The sequence below is a fragment of the Mustela nivalis genome (assembly GCF_964662115.1).
Source record: "Mustela nivalis genome assembly, chromosome: X".
Classification (NCBI taxonomy): Eukaryota; Metazoa; Chordata; class Mammalia; order Carnivora; family Mustelidae; genus Mustela; species Mustela nivalis.
Genome location: NC_139040.1, coordinates 17,927,232 through 17,947,898, shown reverse-complemented (window position 1 = coordinate 17,947,898; position 20,667 = coordinate 17,927,232). Strand labels below are relative to the sequence as shown.

Genomic DNA, 20,667 nt, shown 5'->3' with positions numbered 1-20,667 from the left:
AGAGTTGCGCTTTTGTTTTAGGGTAATAAAATACCATTCGCGGGTTATAAACAGGGAAATGAAATTATGAGATCACTCTGGCTGTGTACCAATTACCAGGACACTTCAGTGGTTCAGGTAAGAGAAAATGCAATGGAGGAGGAAGATGAGTCAAGAAGGGTATTAGAAGTCAGAATCAATAGCATTTGATGATTGACAGAGATGTGGGCCAGAGGGAGGAGGAGAGGTAGGGACCCACTGAAGACTCCTTGGTTTCTGGTTTCTGGGAGGGGCAATTGGGTGGATGGTGGCACCGTTGACAGAGCCAAGAAATACAGAAAGAGGGGATTTGAGGTTGTTTTTTAAGATTGTTCAGTAAAATGTTGCTTTTTAACAGAAAAATCTTTAATATAACCTTAGGCTCACACAAACTTTTAGATGTCAATGAAGACTCACAAGAATCAGAGATATTATCCCGTATCAAACTTAACTAATACTTCAGACAATGGCAGGTTATCTAAAGGATAGAGATACACACACCAGCAAAACATACACAAACATGAGGTTAGCAACCCTCTAGTGTAAGTGAAGAATATTTCTTTAATACAAATAACTGCTGACTCTGATTTATCCATTTCTTAAATCCAAATTTTATCACCTCAAATTTTTCTCAAATTGGGGCCCACTTCTAGTTATATCCCCAGCTACTGTTAAAATACATGAGTATTACTGATGTCATCTTTTTAAAAAAGATTTTATTTACTTGAGAAAGAGATACAGAATGAGTAGAGGGAGAGGGAGAAACAGATTCTCCATCGACAAGGAAGCCTGATGCAGGGTTCCATCCCAGGACCCTAGCTTAGGATCATGACCTGAGCCAAAGGCAGACACTTAACCAACTGAGCCACCCAGGTGCCCTGATGCCATCTTTTTATTACCACATTTAAGTAGATTTGTGGTAAAGTGGACGTTTAAACTGATTACTATAAATACTGCTTGCTAGTTATAAAGTAATTGAACATTTCTCTCTCTCACTTTTCTACAAACATTTACAAATTTGGCCTGTCATGACTTAGCCCATAAAAATTAGCTAGAAGCCCCAAGGAAATCCCACATGCAATGTTGTTAGTATTTTTGGACTTGCAGATGATCATACTGGCTAATGTTTAATAAAAGGTAGAATATGAATGTATCCTGAGAGCCCTTCATGGTTGTGGGCAATCAGTGCACCTGCAGGCCGCTGGTCAGGATACCCTGACCACTCTTTGGCAGTCTTGTTTGGTGAGAGAACATGTATGGGGTCAAGTGGAGAGCAATTGGGCATGCCAGAACAAGGCAGGCTTCAAAAATGCACAACCAACTGGAATCCTGAAATCTAAAGGTTTGGTTTTTATTTGAGAAAGCAAGAGAAGGAGAAGGGTGGGAAATGGGTGGGGAGACTCTTGCATATAGTAGACGAGCACCATACCGATCCTCTCACTACCCCCCCCCACTCTCGTGGACTTCTGTGATGCGAAATCACAATGATCCCATTCAAGTTAGCTTCTGTGTATTGAACATCCAATACAAGCCAGGCCTAGAGCAGCAAGGGTGAATACAGCCATTTTTGACCTCTGGGAACTCATAGTTCAGTGTGGGTGACAAACCCATGAGTGGATAATTACCCAACAGTGTAATTAGAGCTCTAATAGAAGTGTGAACAAAGTGTTGTAGGTTGGGGCCAGAAAATACAAGGACATGACTGCATCACAGAGGGTTGGTACTTTGTCCAATAGAAAGTCCTTGAAGCTTTGTGAGCAAGGAAGTGACATGGTGAAAGTGACATGGAAGTGACATGGTCAAAGGAGCTTAAGAGAAAATCTGATATCTCTGTGTAGTCATGAAAAGGCTATGGGAGAAATTATAGGAAATAAAGTAAGTAAGAGATCACTTGATTAATCCTGGCGTATTACAACAAAGATTTGAATGAAAATAGTACTGGTGGTAACTAAAATCAAAGATGTCCATTAATTTAACAGAAGAATTTAAATTAGCGTGGCTTGGTGGCTGAGTGGTCAGGAAGGACAAAGCAAAGAATGGTTTTATGTCTCTATTAACTGACAGTGTAGTCGAGCCATAAATAAAAATGGAAAAGTTTACAAGGGAAGCACAGTTTGAAGGAGGAAGGCTATGTTGTATTTTCAACATGTATTTTTGGGGAAGTAATTGAGAATCTAAATGGAAATGTCCAGCACATAGCTGGTTGTGTAGACTTAAATTAAGCACAGGAAGGAGGGCAGGCAGGAGGGAGAATTATATACAGTACACAACTAGGAGACAATTGAAATGGGGGAAAGGATATAGACTTTGAGGAAGTGAGTGGAACAAGAGACACATAGAAAGCCATAGGATAGAACCTTGGGAAATATTGATATTTATGGGGTAAGAGTAAGAAAAGATGGCAAAGGAGAAAGAATAGTCTTTTCAAAAAGTGGTCTTATGGACAACTGGATAACCACATACACCAGAATGAAGTTGCAACTCTACCTACCACTATCTTAAGAAATTAACTCAAAATGGATCAAAGATCTAAATGTAAGAGCTAAAACTCTAAAACTCCTAAATGAAAACATGCAGCAAATGTTCAAGACCTTGAATTGGCCATTTTTTCTTCCACATGACACCCAATGCATAAACCACAGAAGGAAAAATAGATAAATGGAATATTATCAAGATGAAAAGCTTTTGTGCTTCCAAGAACGAGCACCATCAAGACAGTGACAAGAGCACCCACAGAATGGCAGAAAATATATGCAAATCATCCCGCTGATAAGGGACTTGTATCGAGAAGATAGCCGAAGATGAAAAACATAGGCCCACTAAGCTCAGGAAAAGCCCCTCAAACATGATTATCATTAAGGACATGAACTCAAACTCACACCACACTGAGATACCAGTTCAGATACCAAAACTCAACCACAATGGGATACCAGTTCACTTCCACCAGAGTGACTAGAATCAAAAACAGACAATCGCAAGTGTTGTCAAGGATGAGAGACATCAGAACCATCATGCATTTCTGGTGGGAATGTAGAATTTTGCAACGGTTTTGGAAAACAGTTTGGCTTTTCCTCAACAAGTTAAACATAGAAGTACCATATAACCCCGCAATTCTACCTTCTGAAATACACCTCAAAAAACTGAAGCCAGGTATTCAAACAAGTGCTTGCAAAGGAATATTTATGGCAGCATTACTCAAAATTGTCAAGAAGTAGAAACAATCCAAATGTCCATCAACAGATGAATGTATAGTAGATTGAGGTATAGCTGTGCAATGGAATATTACTCAGCATTAAAAAGGAATGTACTGATTTATGATGTAATATGGAGGAATCTTAAAAACATGCAAGTGAAAATAACCAGCCACAAAAGGCAACCTATTATATGATTGCAATAATATAAAAGGTCCAGAGCAGACAAATCTAAGGAGCTCTAAAAGTAATCTAAAGCAGCTTAGTGGTTGCCTGAGTTGGGGGAGGGGCAAAGAACAGCTGCTTAATGGGATTTCCTTTGGGGGCAATGAAAATATTCTGAAAATAGATCGTTGTACTAAGTTTATGGTATATAAATTATACACCAATAAAAAAACAAATAGCATACAACCTGAATTCAGAAGAGAATCAGAGGTAATCCTAAACCTCAACCTTCACTCCTACTGTGAACACATGGGCTTACACACACACACACACACAACTATGCCCCTGTGGTTTCTGTTAGCACAAGCCAGTGAAGGGAAAGGGAGAGTCAAATGTAGGAACAGAATGGGAAATGGGAGCCTTGGGAGCAGGAATCCCACCCCAGAGGGCGATACTAGCAGAAAGTCTCCTTTGCAGAAGGTGGGCGGGAACAGGTGAGGCTGCTGGCTTAGGGAAGCAGAGGCAGGCAGACTGGTTGGCGCGGGGAGGGATGCAGCAGAGAAGAGGTGTTGACAGGAGTTACATGGCTAAGAGAATGGAGGTGACATCCAGGGGGTAGAATAAGAACCTGGGGCAGGAGGCAGCAGCGAGAAAGGCAGCACTCACTCCCAGAAGTCAGTGGAATACAAGTAGCAATCGCTGATCTGAAGCTGGAAGAACAGGGCTGGAGATTGCAGAAGCAAATAGGTGAGCCCGGAGGGAAACTGCCCCGAAAGCATTGCACCGGACCGGACCGGGGAAGGGCGACTTCTGAATTTTGCCGTGAGAATTCCCAGCAGAATTCCTAGCAGCCATCTCAAGGCTTGCTATACCTGTTTCAGAGTGTGAGAAAAAAAAATAAAGGTATGATAAAATATTTGCTCATACAAAAGTTCTGTTGCAACACAGAAAAGATTGTAAGTGTCTGAAAAACCTAGTTTAAACTAGTTCCCTCATCAGCTCCAAAAGGGGTTTGAATTGTCTTTGCCTTTGGCTATGGGCACTTCTGCTTAAAAGACATTATTTCTTTCTGCCTAGAGGTCATTTTGAGATAGCATCATCCATAAGGGAGCTACCCTCTAGATAGTTGACATTTTTGTAATTACAAACATGGGCATAAAGTAAGTCAATATATATAAATAAGGACAAAGGCACTGATTGCTTTAATGCAGTAGTATGCTTTGGGTTTTCTATCTTAATGGAAATTTGATGTTTTACACTGTTCCTGGCTCTTCCCTCTGCCTGGAATGTTCTTTCCAGATATCTGGATGGCTAATCTCCATCCTTCTTGCAGGTCTTTGTCCAAGTGTCACTTTCTCAGTAAGGTCTACCCCTATTATTCTGTTCTATAGAGCAACCCACCCAACACATCCTTGCATTACCAATCCCTTTAAACCCTGCCCAATATTTTGTTTGAATCATTTATAACCTTCTTTTTAAATTTTTATTTTATTTAAAATGAATTTATTAACATATAGTGTATTATTAGTTTTAAAGGTAGAATTTAGTGATTCATCAGTTGCATAGAACACCCAGTGCTCATTATGTCAAGTGTCCTCCTTAATGCCCATCATTTATAATCTTCTAACATCCTACATAATTTAGTTGATTTTATGTTTACTGCTCAATATATCTCGTTCCTTGATAGAAAATAAGCTCCACGGGAGCAGGGATCTCTGTCATTGTTTGCTCCCTGACGTATTTCCAGCCTCCAAAATAGAGCTTGACAGATAGCAGATTCTTGATAAATAATTGTTGATCAAATTAATGTATCACAAGTTCTATAGCTAGTTTCATATACTTTTGACAGTTATGTGATGTTTACAAGCATCACATCATTTTCTCCATCATTTGGGAGTTTGAAATGTTGAAATTCTCCCTCCCTTTTTCTTGACAGCTATCCCCACCCTACACCTGTAACTCTAAGCTCTTCATTTGAAAACAGTCAAATCTAATTATAGGTAGTGAGAGGAGAATTAAATACAGATTAAAAATGAAAAGAAAATGAACTCTCTGCTCCTGTACTAGAAAATACAGCCAAGGCTTCATAAGACCAGATCAAGAATGATAGACAGAACCATCATATATGTTTGAGGAAGGGAATAAGGTGTTAGCATTCCTATCAGATAAAGATACATTGATAGTTCAACAGGCAGGCTTCTGTGTAATTAGTGAGAAGCTACATGTAGAATCCTATGTGATTATCCTAGAGAAGTCCTCAAGGAAACAAAGTGATTGGGGCACCTGGGAGACTCAGTGGGTTAAGCCTCTGCTTTCGGCTCAGGTCATGATCCCAGGATCCTGGGATGGAGCCCGACATCAGGCTCTCTGCTCAGTGAGGAGCCGGCTTCTCCCTCTTTCTCTGCCTGCCTCTCTGCCTCTCTGTCTACTCGTGATCTCTCTCTCTGTGAAATAAATAAATAAAATCTTAAGAAAAAAAGAAAACAGTGATTAATGCAAATACCTTATTGCTGTGGTTAGCAGGATGACTTTATTCTGAATGATATAACTAACTCTTCCTGCTTTAAGAAAAAAAAATAAGCACAGAAAATAAGGGACCACACAGAAGAGGTAGACACTGAAATGTTAAAAGTGGGGAACATTTCCATTGGTTTGGGAGGACAACAGACTTGAACTTGGGAGGCGGCTTGATGTAGTGGACAGAACATGGGCCCTGGGGGTGCCAATTATATTTCCACCTTGAACACAGTCTGAGGAGGAAAATGGAAGAGTGGTTTTTAGTAACTTAAAGGAACAGAGTTCCATGGTTTATAACAATGGATATGGCCTAAGATGACTGCTTGTTTTGAAAGGGAAAAATGCTGAGGTTATGCTAGGTGAGTGCAATGTTCTACATCAACGTAGCCTATTTAGAACCAAGCTGATGGTATCCAGTGATCTTTCAGAGATCATAAACCAGTTCCATTGCTGCTTGATAGAATCAGGTGGAGATGTTCAGTGGCATCAGAAAAGGAGTATAAGAGACGTTTAGATGTTTTATCCAAGCATTAACAAGGACTTCTAAAAGCCTCTAAAACTTTTTAATAGTCCTTGCTCCCCAACTGGATGTTGCAATTAGATTCTGGGTGAATTAGGGGACATTAAATTCTTTAGCTAAAACTAATTTTTTAAAGATTTATTTATTTGACAGACAGAGATCACAAGTAGGCAGAGAAGCAGGCAGAGAGAGGAGGAAGCAGGCTCCCTGCTGAGCAGAGAGCCCAGGGTCCATCCCAGGACCCTGGAATCCCTAAGCCGAAGGCAGAGGTTTTAACCCACTGAACCACCCAGGCGCCCCACTAAAAATAATTTTATAAAAGTATTGACAGTAAAGTGTAAATCACCCTTAGATCTCTACTGCTCTTTTGCTATGTTCCTAAGCTTTGTTTTCCATGCTGATAAGAAGTAGAAAGGTATCTCTGCTTGTCTTTGACATAGACAGTGAGGCGATCAAGCTCAGTCTAAGACGTTTCCTCAATAACAGAGCTTCATAAAGAATCAGGTCTTGACTTCTAGCTAAACAACTGTGACCATATTAACAAAAATATTGAGTAAAAATCAGGATATGCTATATGACAGAGGTATTGTGAGCTACGTCTAATTGTGGGAAAACATATAAGAGAAATACCTTGTACATAGATACGTTAGAAATTGGGGACCGTGTCCATGACATACAACCACAGAGAACAGGTCTTTGAAATCCAGAGTCAGTTTTCTATGGTAGGAGACAGTAAGTGTACATGGACAGAGCCCAACTTTGGAGTCATTGAGGGCTGGGTTTGAATCACAGCACTGCCACTTCCTAGCTAAGTAATCTCTACTTCATTCACCTATCAGCAGTGACATATTGCTATATATCTTACAAGTTTGTTTTGAGGACTAAATGAATTGATATTTTTTGAGGGGCCAGGACTATAATTGGTGCTCCAGAAATATGAGTTCATTGATTGATTCAGCAAACACTGATTGGATACTTTCTCTGTGTGGCAATCATTGCACCAGGTATTGGGACTACAAAGACAAGTGAGATGGAATGCCCCTTGTTAAGGGCATCACAATTAAGACAAGGAAGCCCAGAATCAGCCAATTAAAATACAGTAGGGGAAATCTGGCAATAGTCCTAGGGGTTGAGGAAAGCTGCTTGAAGTAGATGATGAACCTTCATGGTTGATTGGGAACTCTTCCTGGTAAAGGGGAGTAGAAGGGCATTCTGCATAGTAGATGCAAAATGAGCAAAGGCTCAGAGGTGAGAAAGGTGAAAAAAACATGGTATGTGAGAGATACTATGACCATTTGAGTATTGCCAAAGCATCGTGTATGAGGGAAGGAGATCCTGAAGTCAAGAATGGAGATGAGCACAGGGAATGTATTGGAAGGCCCTCTTGTCCTCAAGACAAGAAGGGAATCCCTTCTTCCCTTCTTGAAACATCCAAAATATGTATCCACTTAAGCTATCACCAGAGAACCAGATTTCTATTCCTTTCCTGCCTATCTATATGGTACATCTGGTAAACAGAAGGGCCATTTTGAGACCCCAGCCTCCATTAACCCTTGGCAATTGGAGTGTGTGGAAGAAAAAAAAAAAAACAAATCTCTAAGACTCTTGGGTGGGGCTAGAAGACTCTGTAGCTGTGGAGTCTGGTTCTCATTGCAGTAGAGCTTAGGTGGTTGAGTGTGGGCTTCAGATTCAGGCAGACCTGAGTTTTGAATTTTCCTTATTATAAGCGTTACCTTGAGTTAGTTACTTAACCTCTGGGCCTTAGTTTCCCCAGCTGTAAAATGGGTTCAATGAAATGATGGACATAAAGCACTTAGTGCACTGCCAGGCACATACAAATGCATTACATAAATATGCTAGTGTTATCATCTGAATACCAGCCGCCAAAATTGGCATAAAAGAGCAATAAGTCTGGAATTTGGCCCCATTTTTCCCAATGATTATTTTTAACCTCCCCTTTACCACTACTGTTTTGACATCGTTCCATTTGAATCTGACTTGCCTACACTTTAGCGGGGCCCCCAAGCTCTAATATTGTCACACCTGCGACCATAACAACCAGGAACATAGCCCATTACTTAGCAGTCAAATGGGAGAAGTTAGTTTCTTCTTCCCTCTTCCCCAGGCAAATTTATGTTAAGGAAGAACATCCAGGGAATCAACAAATTAGCTCATGCTTTATCATGCAAACAATGGTCTTGTCTTACAGAAAATGTATCTTTGTAGGATATTAAAATGTACAGATAGGAGCAATCATTTAATTTGGAGGCAAATCGGAAGATTCATGTTTTTGTATGAACTTGCTTCGAGTTTTAAATTAAACTTCACAAATGGTATCAAGAAAAAAATTAGCTTTTGTAGCATATTCATCTACAATCTCTTTAAATTCAAATAAACTTAGAAAAGAATGCTGAAAACCGTGGCTTAAGAACTCATTGGCCAAAATGCTAAACTTAGCATTATCAAATGAGCCAGCAATTACAATTCTGGGTATATACCCGAGAAAAAATGAAGACATATGTCCACGCAAAAAAATTGTACACAAATGTTCATAGCACCACTATTCACAATAGCCAAAAAGTAGTAACAACCCAAACGCTCATCAACTAATGAATGAACGAAATGTGGTATATCCATACAATGGGCTATTATTCATTCATTAAAAGGAATAAAGTGCTGATACAACAGGGATGAACCTTGATTATGCTAAATGAAAGAATCTAGACACAAAAGGTCACATGTCATATGATTCCCTTTATCTGAAATGCGCAGAGTAGGTGAATCTATAGGGTCAAAAAGTAGATTAGTGTTTGCCAGGGGGTGTTGGGAGAGGAGGTAGGGAAGTTACTGCTTAATAGGGTTTTTAATTGAAATGATATAAATGTTCTATAATTAGATAGTGGTGATGAATGTACAACTCAGTGAATATACCCCAAACCCAACTGTACTCTTTGATGGCAAACTATATTGTATGTATATAGTGTGAACTGTATTCTATCTCAATAAAGCTGTGAGTAAACCCCATTGGCACATTTCATGTTTACAACTGACCGTCTTGGAATTTAGAATGTTTGTTTTGTTCCCGAACAGCTCCCTTCTCTACCACAGCTGCTAACCGTGTATGATAACATAACTAATCCAGCAGATGAAGACAGAAAGGCTGATCATTGTCATTACGTGTGTAAGCTATAAAAACAATCCCTTTGCCTTCTGCTCTAAGCACTTTCAGAATTAGTTCTTCATGATTTGTCTTTAGTTAAGTTAATTAATTTCCTGCATATTCCTGAGTGTTAGCTCACCCCAAGTGCCTTCCTGCCCAGTTTGTAATTATGCCTAGATCTGCTGCCACAGTCTACCATTACTTCAACAGCCAAGTATTAATGCCAGTTTTTTTTCCGTTTAGTAGTTGAAGAATTTCAAATTGCTACTAATTACCACTGTAACCATTCCCTAAATGGGTATAAATAAAAGGCATGCACTTTAATATTAAATGAGAAACAGGGAGACTGAGTTATCTGGCTCAGGTAAGCACTTACCATTCCCAAACTGGGGCTCAAAAAATCTTTTCTCTCCCAAAGCTAGGTTTCAGAAAGATCTACCTGATCACCATAGGCTGGAGAACGTCGGAATACAGTAAATGAAGATGGAAAGGTACATCTGTGACTCTTAGCTTTAAATGTCAAGCAATGTCATTGTCATCAAAAAATTTATTCTCCCTTTTGATGAAAAGAATACCTGTTGGTGTTATGTAGGATATGACTTAACAGTTTGCAAATCATTTATCAACTGCTAAATCATAAAAAAAAGTACATTAAGACAGGAAGGGAAAGAAGCAAAAGCTACTTTAAAAGCTAGGCTGCCAGTTTAAAGGGATCACATTTTCATACTTGTAGCTGTCCAACAGCCATGCCCTATGTTCCATGTTAGATAATTAAGAGCAAAATCCTAACTTCAGTTAAGCCCTTTTCTAAGAAAGGGGCATATTATACATTATTTCATACATTAGCCTGAACTAGAACAGCTGCCTAAAAGCTCTGTTATCTCCAGATAGAATCCACTAAGAAAGAGACTTTCTTTACGGATTCAGAGGTAAAGGCATGTTTTTAGCAGAGGGAAGAGCAGCTCACTCCTTAACTCCCTGAGTCAGGACTTGTCAGCCTACCACCATTACGCTATGACATTCACAGGCTAACATAGTCATGTGCCAAAAAGGAGAGACTTCACAGTCTGGAGCTCATACCTGAGAACACCTTCAGGATCTGGGTAGAAACTCAGATAGGTCCCAAGGATCTTAATAATGACAATTTCTTTTAGGATCTCTCAAAGTCAGGTCTTTTAAAAGATGCTTTGGGGGTGCCGGGGTGGCTCAGTGGGTTAAAGTCTCTGCTTTCATCTCAGGTCATGATCTCAGGGTCCTGGGATCGAGCCCTGCATCAGGCTCTCTGCTCAGCCGGGAGCCTGCTTCCTCCTCTCTCTCTGCCTGCCTCTCTGCCTACTATGATCTCTGTCAAATAAATAAATAGAATCTTTTTTAAAAAAATGCTTTGAACAAGGAGGTAGAAGAGGGTAAAGAAAGGGATTTTTGTAAGTAAGTAATCCTCTGGTGTGTAGAGAGCAAGGTCTTTCTTTTGTTCCCCAAAGATTTTATTTTTAAGTAATCTCTGCACCCAGCATGGGTCTTGAACTCACAACCCTGAGACCAAGAGTCATATGCTCTACTGACTCAGGTGGCCTGGTGCTCCACATTCAGGTTCTTAAAATAAGGATGAGCAGAATAAACTAGAGAGATTAATGCTTCCTTTTTGTAACTGGGTCTGTCTCTTCCACTGGACTATGGGCTCCTTGAGATCAATCTATTTCCATTTGATCAATTGCTAAGTTCCTCAGTATATACCACATCATAGGTGCTCTTTAGAATCTTCTGACCCTTAATGTGTCAGCAAAAAAGAAGCTTGAGAAGGGCTAGGAGTCCGTGTACCCGTGCTGTGAGTGCCCTTGAGTAGTTCCCTTGCATCCCAAGGGGAAGTAGGGGAGTGAGTCACACATCAGTGGTTTCCAGCCCTGACTGAACACCTAAAATCACCAGAAGAAGCTTTAAAAAATGCAAATGCCCGGGCCTCATCCCCAGAAAATCTCATTTAATTGATCTGAGGTGGAACTGGCCATAGCTGCTTGTTATTAGTCTCCTGGGTGTTTCTAGGGTGTGCCAGGGAGAATTTGATCCACTGGTGATTGTGAGTCACATATGTTAGTCTGCTACAGAGTCATCTTTTTGTTTAATATATGGCTTTCTCAGTCCTACTGCAAGAAATCCTGAATCAGTGGGTTTGGCAAGATGCTTTGGCAAAGAATCTGTGTTTGTAACAAGAACATGATTCTTATGCAGTGGGTCCAAAGACCACACCTCCAGAAATAGTACCACAGAGCCACTGAAGGACCTGGGTTAACTTTAAGAATAGAAACCAAGTAAACAGCATGGGGTCCATTCTTAAAACAAAGTGGAACTCTTTCTGTCCACCAGTCATCAAATACAAAAGTATTCATTTCTCTGGTGAGTGATGCTATAGTACCAAATTTTCACCTGCTTGAGTATTTCTTAGCTCAGGACCCATCTGAAATGCAAGCCAAAAACTACTAGTTGCTCTTTCTGCAACACCATTGGTCTTATTAAGGCAATTGTCTCAAATATTTTTGATCCAATGATATTAGAGGAAACACAGTTGTTGCCTTTGTGCCTGGCAGCCTTGCAAAAAAGTACAAGAGTACAGTATTCCCATTTTGAGAAATAGACAGTTTGAGGCAGAAACTGACCCTAAGGCAGGGCTATATTAGATTAGGAAAAATCAAAGCCTTTGATTTGATTTGTGTCAAAAGCACTTTAACATCTGTGACCTAATTTTTCCTTACTAATCCCCTTATGAAGAAAGGTGGGGCAGGTGTCATTCTCTTTCACTTTGAAGCCTCAGGTTCCAGCTTGAACAATCATTCTTTTGGGCTAAGCTTTGTCCTCTCCATGGGTCCTTTCATGTGATGATACTGTAGCAATAGGTTACATTGCATTGAATTTTCTTTCTTTTTTTTTTTTTTTAAAGATTCTCCTACTTATTTTAGAGAAAATACAAGAAGGGGTGGCAGAGGGAGAGGGAGAGAGAATCCCAAGGAGACTCCCTGCTAAGTGCAGAGCCAAATGCAGGGCTTGATCCCACAACCGTGAGACCGTGACCTGAGCCGATACCAAGAATTGGATGCCCAACTGACTGAGCCATCCAGGCGCCCTGGATTGGATATTTTTAACAGGTGGCCTCTTGTTTGCTAGAGGAGAAAACAGGCAGGGAAAGGGTGTTGAGAACCAAGTAAAAGAGGACCATTACTCAAAGGGACAAGAGCCTCAAAAGAAGTAATTATGGAAGAAGGATGTTCTAGATCAGCTTTTTTTATTTCTCAAGTCACCTGGAACAGGCTTTCGTACCCAAGGGCAGATGAGGCGATTCCGGGACTTTGCCATGTTTGTTAGAGCTATGTTCAAGGGCACATTCCTCATTTATATAAAAATATTGAGATTCGAGAGAAAATAAATTGCTTTAGAATTAAGATACTATCCACCTACTGTCTTCTCCTTTAAAAATGTTGACCTTTGGGGAATTTGAAGTTTTTTAACACTAAATTGAATTATGCCCTTAACATAGGGAAGAGGCTCTCTTATTTTCCTCTTTGGAAAAGGAAATCTGTGCTCTATAATTCCCCCCTTTTTAATTTGAAGATTTATCTTTGCTTTCCAAACTTTCTTCTTCTTATCGCTGTGATTTGTATATTCTTTGAAAGAAAAAAAAAAAAGAGGATGGTCAGGATCCAACCTTAGTAATGTGAGATGGAGTTCAGCAGAACCAAACAGAAAAATCTAGACTCTGAGTCTAGAGCTCAAGTAGTTTCTAGACTCTGGAAAAGTCTAAATGTGTGTGCCCCACTGTGGAATCTGCTTTATGGGGGATGTTTACATGGAAATATGAGTTCACATGACTAGGTCAAAGCAAGCTACTGGGCAATATGTACTCTTCACGGAGGTCAAGGTAAGGCTCAAGGGCCAAGAGTTCCATACAGTGTAACTGGGAGCTCAAGGTCAGAAAAGAAGGATCTTTCTAGATGAAAGGGTGTTCCAGGCAGGCAAATGCTTTACTGTAACCAACAGAGATAAGGTTACCAAGCTCTTCAGCAATAGGTGGGTATGCATCCACATCAGCTGCCTGTGGATATCAACAACTGGCACCTTAAACCTGAGACACAAAATGGCATAAACAACACAGAACTTGTGAGGAGGAGCTGGGACACAAGGGAAGGAAAGGAAACCCCTGATTCAAGATTCATCCAAAGGACAGCTGAAGGCCTGAGGTCTTGGTCCCAGCTCTGCCATAAGCTCACAGCATGGGACTTAGGCAATTCACTCATATTTATCAAATGAAGGGCTCAAGCTAGATCATTTCTCTTTTTAAAGAGTTATGTATTTATTAAGAGGGACAGACAGGATCTCGAGCAGACTCCCTGGTGTGTGGGGAGCCCAATTCAGGGCTCAGTCTCACAACCCTGAGATCATGACCTGAGCTGAAGCCAAGAGTCGGACGCTCAACCAACTGAGCCCCCCAGGCACCCCAAGCTAGATCAGTTTTAAACCATGATATGGCGCTAGTATATTTCAATGCTCTCTCATTTTTTTGTCACTCAGAGTATGGAAGTTGTTCATGACACTAAACGACACATGTCCCATACCAAACTGTCATCTAATGTGTGGGTGCTGGGGAAACTGCTGAAACTTATCTAGAGTGCAATTTCTCAAAATGTAATTGGCTTACAATTACAAAATGTAATTGGCTTACAAGTCTTTTTTATTTTTTTTCCTTTTATTTTTTTTATTTATTTTCAGCATAACAGTATTCATTATTTTTGCACCACACCCAGTGCTCCATGCAATCCATGCCCTCTATAATACCCGCCACCTGTTACCCCGACCTCCCACCCCCCCGCCCCTTCAAAACCCTTAGATTGTTTTTCAGAGTCCATAGTCTCTCATGGTTCACCTCCCCTTCCAATTTCCCCCAACTCCCTTCTCCTCTCTAACTTGTAAAAGGCAGATCCAGATTCAGTAGGTCTGGGGTGGAGCCTGAGATTCTGAATTTCCCACAAGCTGTCAGGTGGTGTTGATGCTGCTTGTCCATGGACCACACTATGTGTATCAAGTGCATAGAGGATCATACCAGCTCTGAAACTCTAAGATCCTTAGGTCTAATTCTTCACTATTTTGTCCCTCTCTCTCCCCACTCTACATCAGTATTGGCCCCAGATACCAGGCTTTGATGTGTCTGCTGCTGGGGCCAAGCAGATAAAATGAGGGACTAGGAGGACAATTGCCCCAGTCTGACCCCATATGGCAGTCCAGTTGATGGAGGGCTTTATATAATGTGCGCCAATAGTCCTGACTTGGTTTTATGAACCCACTAGCTCTTAAGTTTGGTAGTGTTCCTTGCTACATCAAATTGGTGGACAGTGTTGCCAGTGACATCCACTCTAGAGGAATTCATGGGGTGGGGGAAACCATTTTCATAAGAGAAGCAGGGCCTTAAAGGAAGAGAAAGAAACACTACTGGGGAGAAAGGGTGGTCAATCCATTTTGGAAATTTTTCCAAGACTTGTGGCATGAAAATATCCATCTCACTTTACCTTTATGGTTTCATAAGAAACCACATTCTGTCTTGGACAGTGAGTTCCCCTTGTTCAACACCGTATACTCAGAGCCTACCACAGCACATGGCACAGAGTGGGTATTCAGTGAGTATGTGTTGAATGTACTATAGAATGAATGAACCAAGCAGTCAGAGCTACAGTTTGCTTAAAGGAAACTTACAGGGAATTCAGCAGGAGGAGCAACAGACCAGTGAGCGGCAGACAGCAGGAAAGCACACACTGATTTGTTGTTCTGTAATCCGTAACAGGATGCACCTGACCAGACAAGGGAGCTCTAGCTGGGTCACTAGCAAAGCTGATACAAAACCCCAGCTAATTAAAAAGCCTTTGCAAGTGGAATTGTCTTCTGGAACAAGGAGTGCCTGGCCTCCTGAGGAATTTAATGTCTACATGTGTTGAGAATATACAATGGACATTCTCTGCATTATCTTATAATCCTAAGGCCAGCAAAGGAAACAAGATGTATCCAAAGTCACCCACCATTCTGCTTTTTATCATGTCAAAACAAAAAATTAATTTAATGAATGGCCAGATGGCCAAGGAATCCAGGTATGATTTTTCTATGGGTTTATTAATGAGAATAATATTTAAGATTTTCAGCCTAATTTTCTCTGGTTTCTTATTACTTGGTCCTACCTATCTCTGAATTTCTAACCAAGTATTATTAGCACCAATGTCCATGCTAGAATTTTCAGAATGAGGTACTCAGGCAATTTACACCAAGCTTTGCAAACTCTAGGGTCTTTCCATTTTGAAAGAGGAACTAATTCAACCAGTGGCATGGAAAGAAGAGAAGGAGTGAGGACGGAGTGGAAGGGGGCAGGAGGGAGTTCTCACAAATTGTACCCGTAAGTCATGTGGGTAGTGGGTAAGCCACCACACTTCTCTGCCTTGCCTGTTTACTAGGAGCCCTCTAGCCCCACAATGCAGATTTGCCATCAGGAGATGAAACCAACAAGTCACAGCCGACCCAACACAAATCCAAATATTCTATAGTTGTTTTGGGAATTAGCCTCAGAAAATCTCTCCAGTCGAAATGCTGAGAGAGAGGAGAGCTTACGGAGGGATGGATGCTTCTGTGGCCTTCTGGGTGCACTGCGTGACCTGGCCCTCAAGTCAGACACACTAAAATTCAGAAAGACCAGAGGAGCTGGCAAGTGTTTTGCGAGCTTTTCATTGAGAGATCAGTGTGCTCTCCTGTGACCAAAGACCGTACTGCAGCCCCATGGGAGAAGCCCCAGAGCTGTGGGTCTTCCTGCTAAAACCTCACCATAATTACGGGGTGTCTCTTTTGTTGTCGAGGGCAGAGGCTAAAGGGGAGGCTATTTAGAAGGGCTTCAGAGGAAAATCTAAATTCTGCTCCCAACATTACTAATCTTCCCTTTTGAAAATTAGCAACTCTTTAGTAAAACCCTTGATAGAGCTCCATTAGGGTTTATGTGTGACAAAGAGTAGCTACTAATGGCCCTTAATGATGAGTAAGTGGATTGCTCAGAATATTACTTACTTAATGAAAAGTAATGGCTGTCTCACTGCAGCGAGGAGAGAGATGCTAAGTGGCCTCTTCACATGTATATTCCTTTTAGTGCTAGCCTTTGTCAGAGCATACACACTTGAGATACTTTAAACAAAAAGGACTCATCTTCACCTGGTAACAACCACTACAGAACGCACCCAGAAATTGCTTTCAGCCCATTTTCCAAATGCTCCATGGTGCTTCCAACCAATTCTCAACCTCTTTGTGGTTCTAAAGGTTGGAGACCATTGATCTAATGGAAATGGACCAGAGAGTAAGGAAGTCTGAGATTCCCCACCCCACCCCCTGCCTCTGAATCCAATTTCTGCTAATAGCAGCATGATGCCAATGATGGCATCTGTATCCTCATCCAGAAAATGAGAGGCTTGGGCTCAAGGGCCTTAGAGCTAGTCCTTGCAAATTTGGTGTCTCATGTTCCCGAGCTTCTGTGCAGTTTGTAAATGGCAAGGTGAGATAACTGAAGCACACACTTGAAACCTGAAGGCCATTGGCTAATTGAAGGCAAAAAACACTTGAGAGGCTTGCCGGCTCCCGCACTGATTCAGCAGGCCAGTGTGAGGGAGTAGCATCCTGGCACTCTTCTTGCCAGAAAAGGATTAGCGAGCTGCTACCCCTCCATTATCTTACTGGAAGATTGATGTCTTCATAACATAGCTCTAGCCAGTTTGGTGATATATGTGCAAACACATTTATCAAAGTATAATACGAAGACGGCTGAAATGGCTTCAAAGTCCAACAATAGGGAAATTATTAAGCAAATTATAATATATCAGCTCAGTAGAAAAGTAGGCAGCCATTGAAAATGATGGACAAGAAATTGTGTAGCAACAGGAAGGAATATTTATAAAACATCAGAAACTTTCAAAGGGAGAACATGGCATTGTGGATTTGCCATGATCATCACCACAAATTATAGAAGTATATAGATAAAGTTTCAAAGGGAATGAGGGGAAATGAAAATAATTTTATTTAGTGGGTAGAGGTTGAAAACATTTTATTTTAAAATGTCCTTTACTGTGGTTATTACATTATTTTAACACTTTTTTAAAAACGAAATAATAAGTAGATCTTATCTTAAAAACAGATTGCAAACCTGAGGTTCATTTGTCAGTCAATGCTGGGCACACCAAAATATTTTTCGTAGTTGTTGTAGGGAGTCTCCAACAATTTCAAAATATCCTACTGAAGTTAACCAAAACATAGCCCAAACACTATGAATTTTCAGCTGAAAAAGTTGTATAAAACTACATTGTTGCAATAAAATGGAAAGGAGACATTTTTACTTCTCTTGAATGCTGGTGGCACTTAAGAAAAAGCAGGTTTAATTAAAGGAAGATGAGAAAGGTACACAGGTGCTTCTGTTGACATTCTGAAGGGTCTTGGGACAGTTTCAAGGATGTTAGCAGCTTGAAGCTCTGGTTCTTTGTAGAATTTCATATCATAATTTATAAATTTCTTTGATTCAAGCACATCACCATCATTACTCATGCCTTTTAGACCTGATGAGGGTCTTTTCTTCTTCTTCTTTTTTTTTTTTTTTGACACACAAAAGAGATGAGTATAGAGGGAGATGAAAGAAAGAAAGTTTCCTGAGATAAACTCAGAGTTGAGAAAGAAAGAAGCCACTAAAAGGTGGCTGAAGCAGATGCACCCAAAAATTCAAGAAAGAGACTGAAATGAAATTGCATAGGTAAAGACAAGGCAACGTTTATTTCTGGTGATCTGGCAGAACAGAATAACTATCTTGAGTGATCCCCCTGCCTTAAAAAGCATACGTACTTGTACTAAACTAAAAGTGTTCAGTTAAATATTCTAAACATCTTAAAAGCATCAAGGAGATGGAAAAAGTGTTAGTTGATACCAGCCCCAAATGTGAATGAAGGTTGGAACACAGAAGGAGTGGAGAGAGCATCCTTTGTAATTCTGAACTAAGATTATTTACTGAACTTGGAGAATCTCAATGTGACTTTTCATGGCCTCCTGAGGTGTGGGTGACAGAAGATTAAGCTCAGAGCCATCCAAGGATCCAAGGTAGGGAATCCAATACTACGTATACAATTACAATGCCCTGTAGAGTGAAAAGAACAGGACAGAACTAAAAATATATATATACAGCAAATATCTCTTGCTCACTCTATATCAGAAGAAGAAGAAAAAAATGTAGTTAATGTTAGGAGGTCTAGCGATTGTCCACGAGAGTAAGAAAATGATCGAGACATTTTTGGTGGGTTAAGCCTGCACATATCCACTTCAAAACTAACCACTAAAAGCATCAATTAGAGCCCATCACTTCTAAATTAGTAGAAGAGAAAACAGAATGATAAAATATATTAAATTCATCTAAAATAATGGAGAAAGAAAGCGCACAGGTGTATAATAAAGAAACAGAATATCTGAGACCACCAGAAAGCACAAAACAATGTGGTAAATAGAAAACCAAAAACATCATTAATTATATCAAATATAAGTGGGTTAAAAGCTCTAGCTAATAAGAAAGATATTCAGGTTAGATTAGTAAAATGATCAACTAAATGTTGTTTATATGATCCACATCAGAAAAATAGAGACAGGAAAGTTGAAAGTAAAATCTGGAAAATTCTGCCACAAACATGCTAAAACAAAGAAATATGGTGTAGCTTGCTTAATATCTGTGAAAATAGACTTTGAGACAAAGTATCTTTTTTTGTGATTTGTTGTAGTTTATTTATTTTTTATTTTTTTATTTTTTATTTTTTATAAACATATATTTTTATCCCCAGGGGTACAGGTCTGTGAATCACCAGGTTTACACACTTCACAGCACTCACCAAAGCACATACCCTCCCCAATTTCCATAATCCCACCCCCTTCTCCCAAACCCCCTCCCTCCAGCAACCCTCAAAAGACACAGGGTATCAGAATGGATAAAAAAACAAAACCCATCTATATGTTGCCTCCAAGAAACTCATTTTAAGCCCGAAGACACCTCCAGATTTAAAGTGAGGGGGTGGAAAAGAATTTACCATGCTAATGGACATAAGAAGAAAGCAGGGTTGAGACAAAGTATTTTTAAAGATGGAGAAGGTGACTTGGAAATGACAATAAGCCTAATTTACCAGAATGAAATAACAGTTGTAGATTTGGATCTCCTCATGTCTCAAAAATATACATGCCCTGTAAAAAGAAATAGAAAGAAATCCACAATAGTGTAAGATTTTTAAACATATCTCTCTCAGTAAGACATAGAACAAGCAGAACAAAAGACAAAGGAACATAAAAGATTTAAATAATATACATAACAAATCATTCCAAGAGATGGGTAGAGATTGTAATACCCCCAAAACTGCAAAATACACATTTCTCTCACGCATAAAACATTTATATAAAATTATATCTTTGACACATTTTCAATTTTCAAAACTACAATTCTCTTTATCTCATGGCAAAACAAGCTAGAAATCAATAACCAAAAGATCACTGGAAAATATATTTGTACAAGAAGAAACATGTTAAGTGGCTGAAATAGTAAGTTATAATGGAAATGAGAAATTAATTTGAACTGAAGGATAATGAAAGCCACAATGAGACTCTGCTACATATGCGTGAGGTTGGCAAGAAGGGAATAGTCTGACAATACCAAATGCTGGTGAGTCCTAGAACAGGGGGAACTCTCCTAGACTGCTGATGGAAATGTAAATCCGTACATAAGCATAAAAACAAAACAGTCACCTACTTGGACACAGTCTGGGTTCCAGTGATTCCACTCCTGGGTATACACCGCGGAGAACCTGTGGATCTTATATGTTCCAGGAGATGAGCACAGGAATGTTCTTAGCACTGTGGTCTATAATAGCTCAAAACTGGAAGTAGCCCAAATGTTGTTCATGATGATGTCGACAATGATGCTTCTGATAATAATAATGAGGATGAAGACATTGTGAAATATTTTTGAAATGGAACGTTGCAGAGCCAGGAAAGGGAACAAGGCCCCTGTACATGCAGTAACA

At 40.0% G+C, this 20,667-nt stretch overlaps 1 long non-coding RNA gene across 1 annotated transcript in view; it reads left to right on the top strand.

Annotated features, from left to right (window-relative positions):
• Positions 1 to 20,667, top strand: part of LOC309856055 — an 86,267-nt gene that overhangs the window by 53,663 nt on the left and 11,937 nt on the right. The window contains exon 2 of the long non-coding RNA XR_014307042.1: positions 9,994 to 10,062. This is a non-coding gene — a long non-coding RNA (uncharacterized lncRNA). The remainder of the gene's footprint in view (positions 1 to 9,993; positions 10,063 to 20,667) is intronic.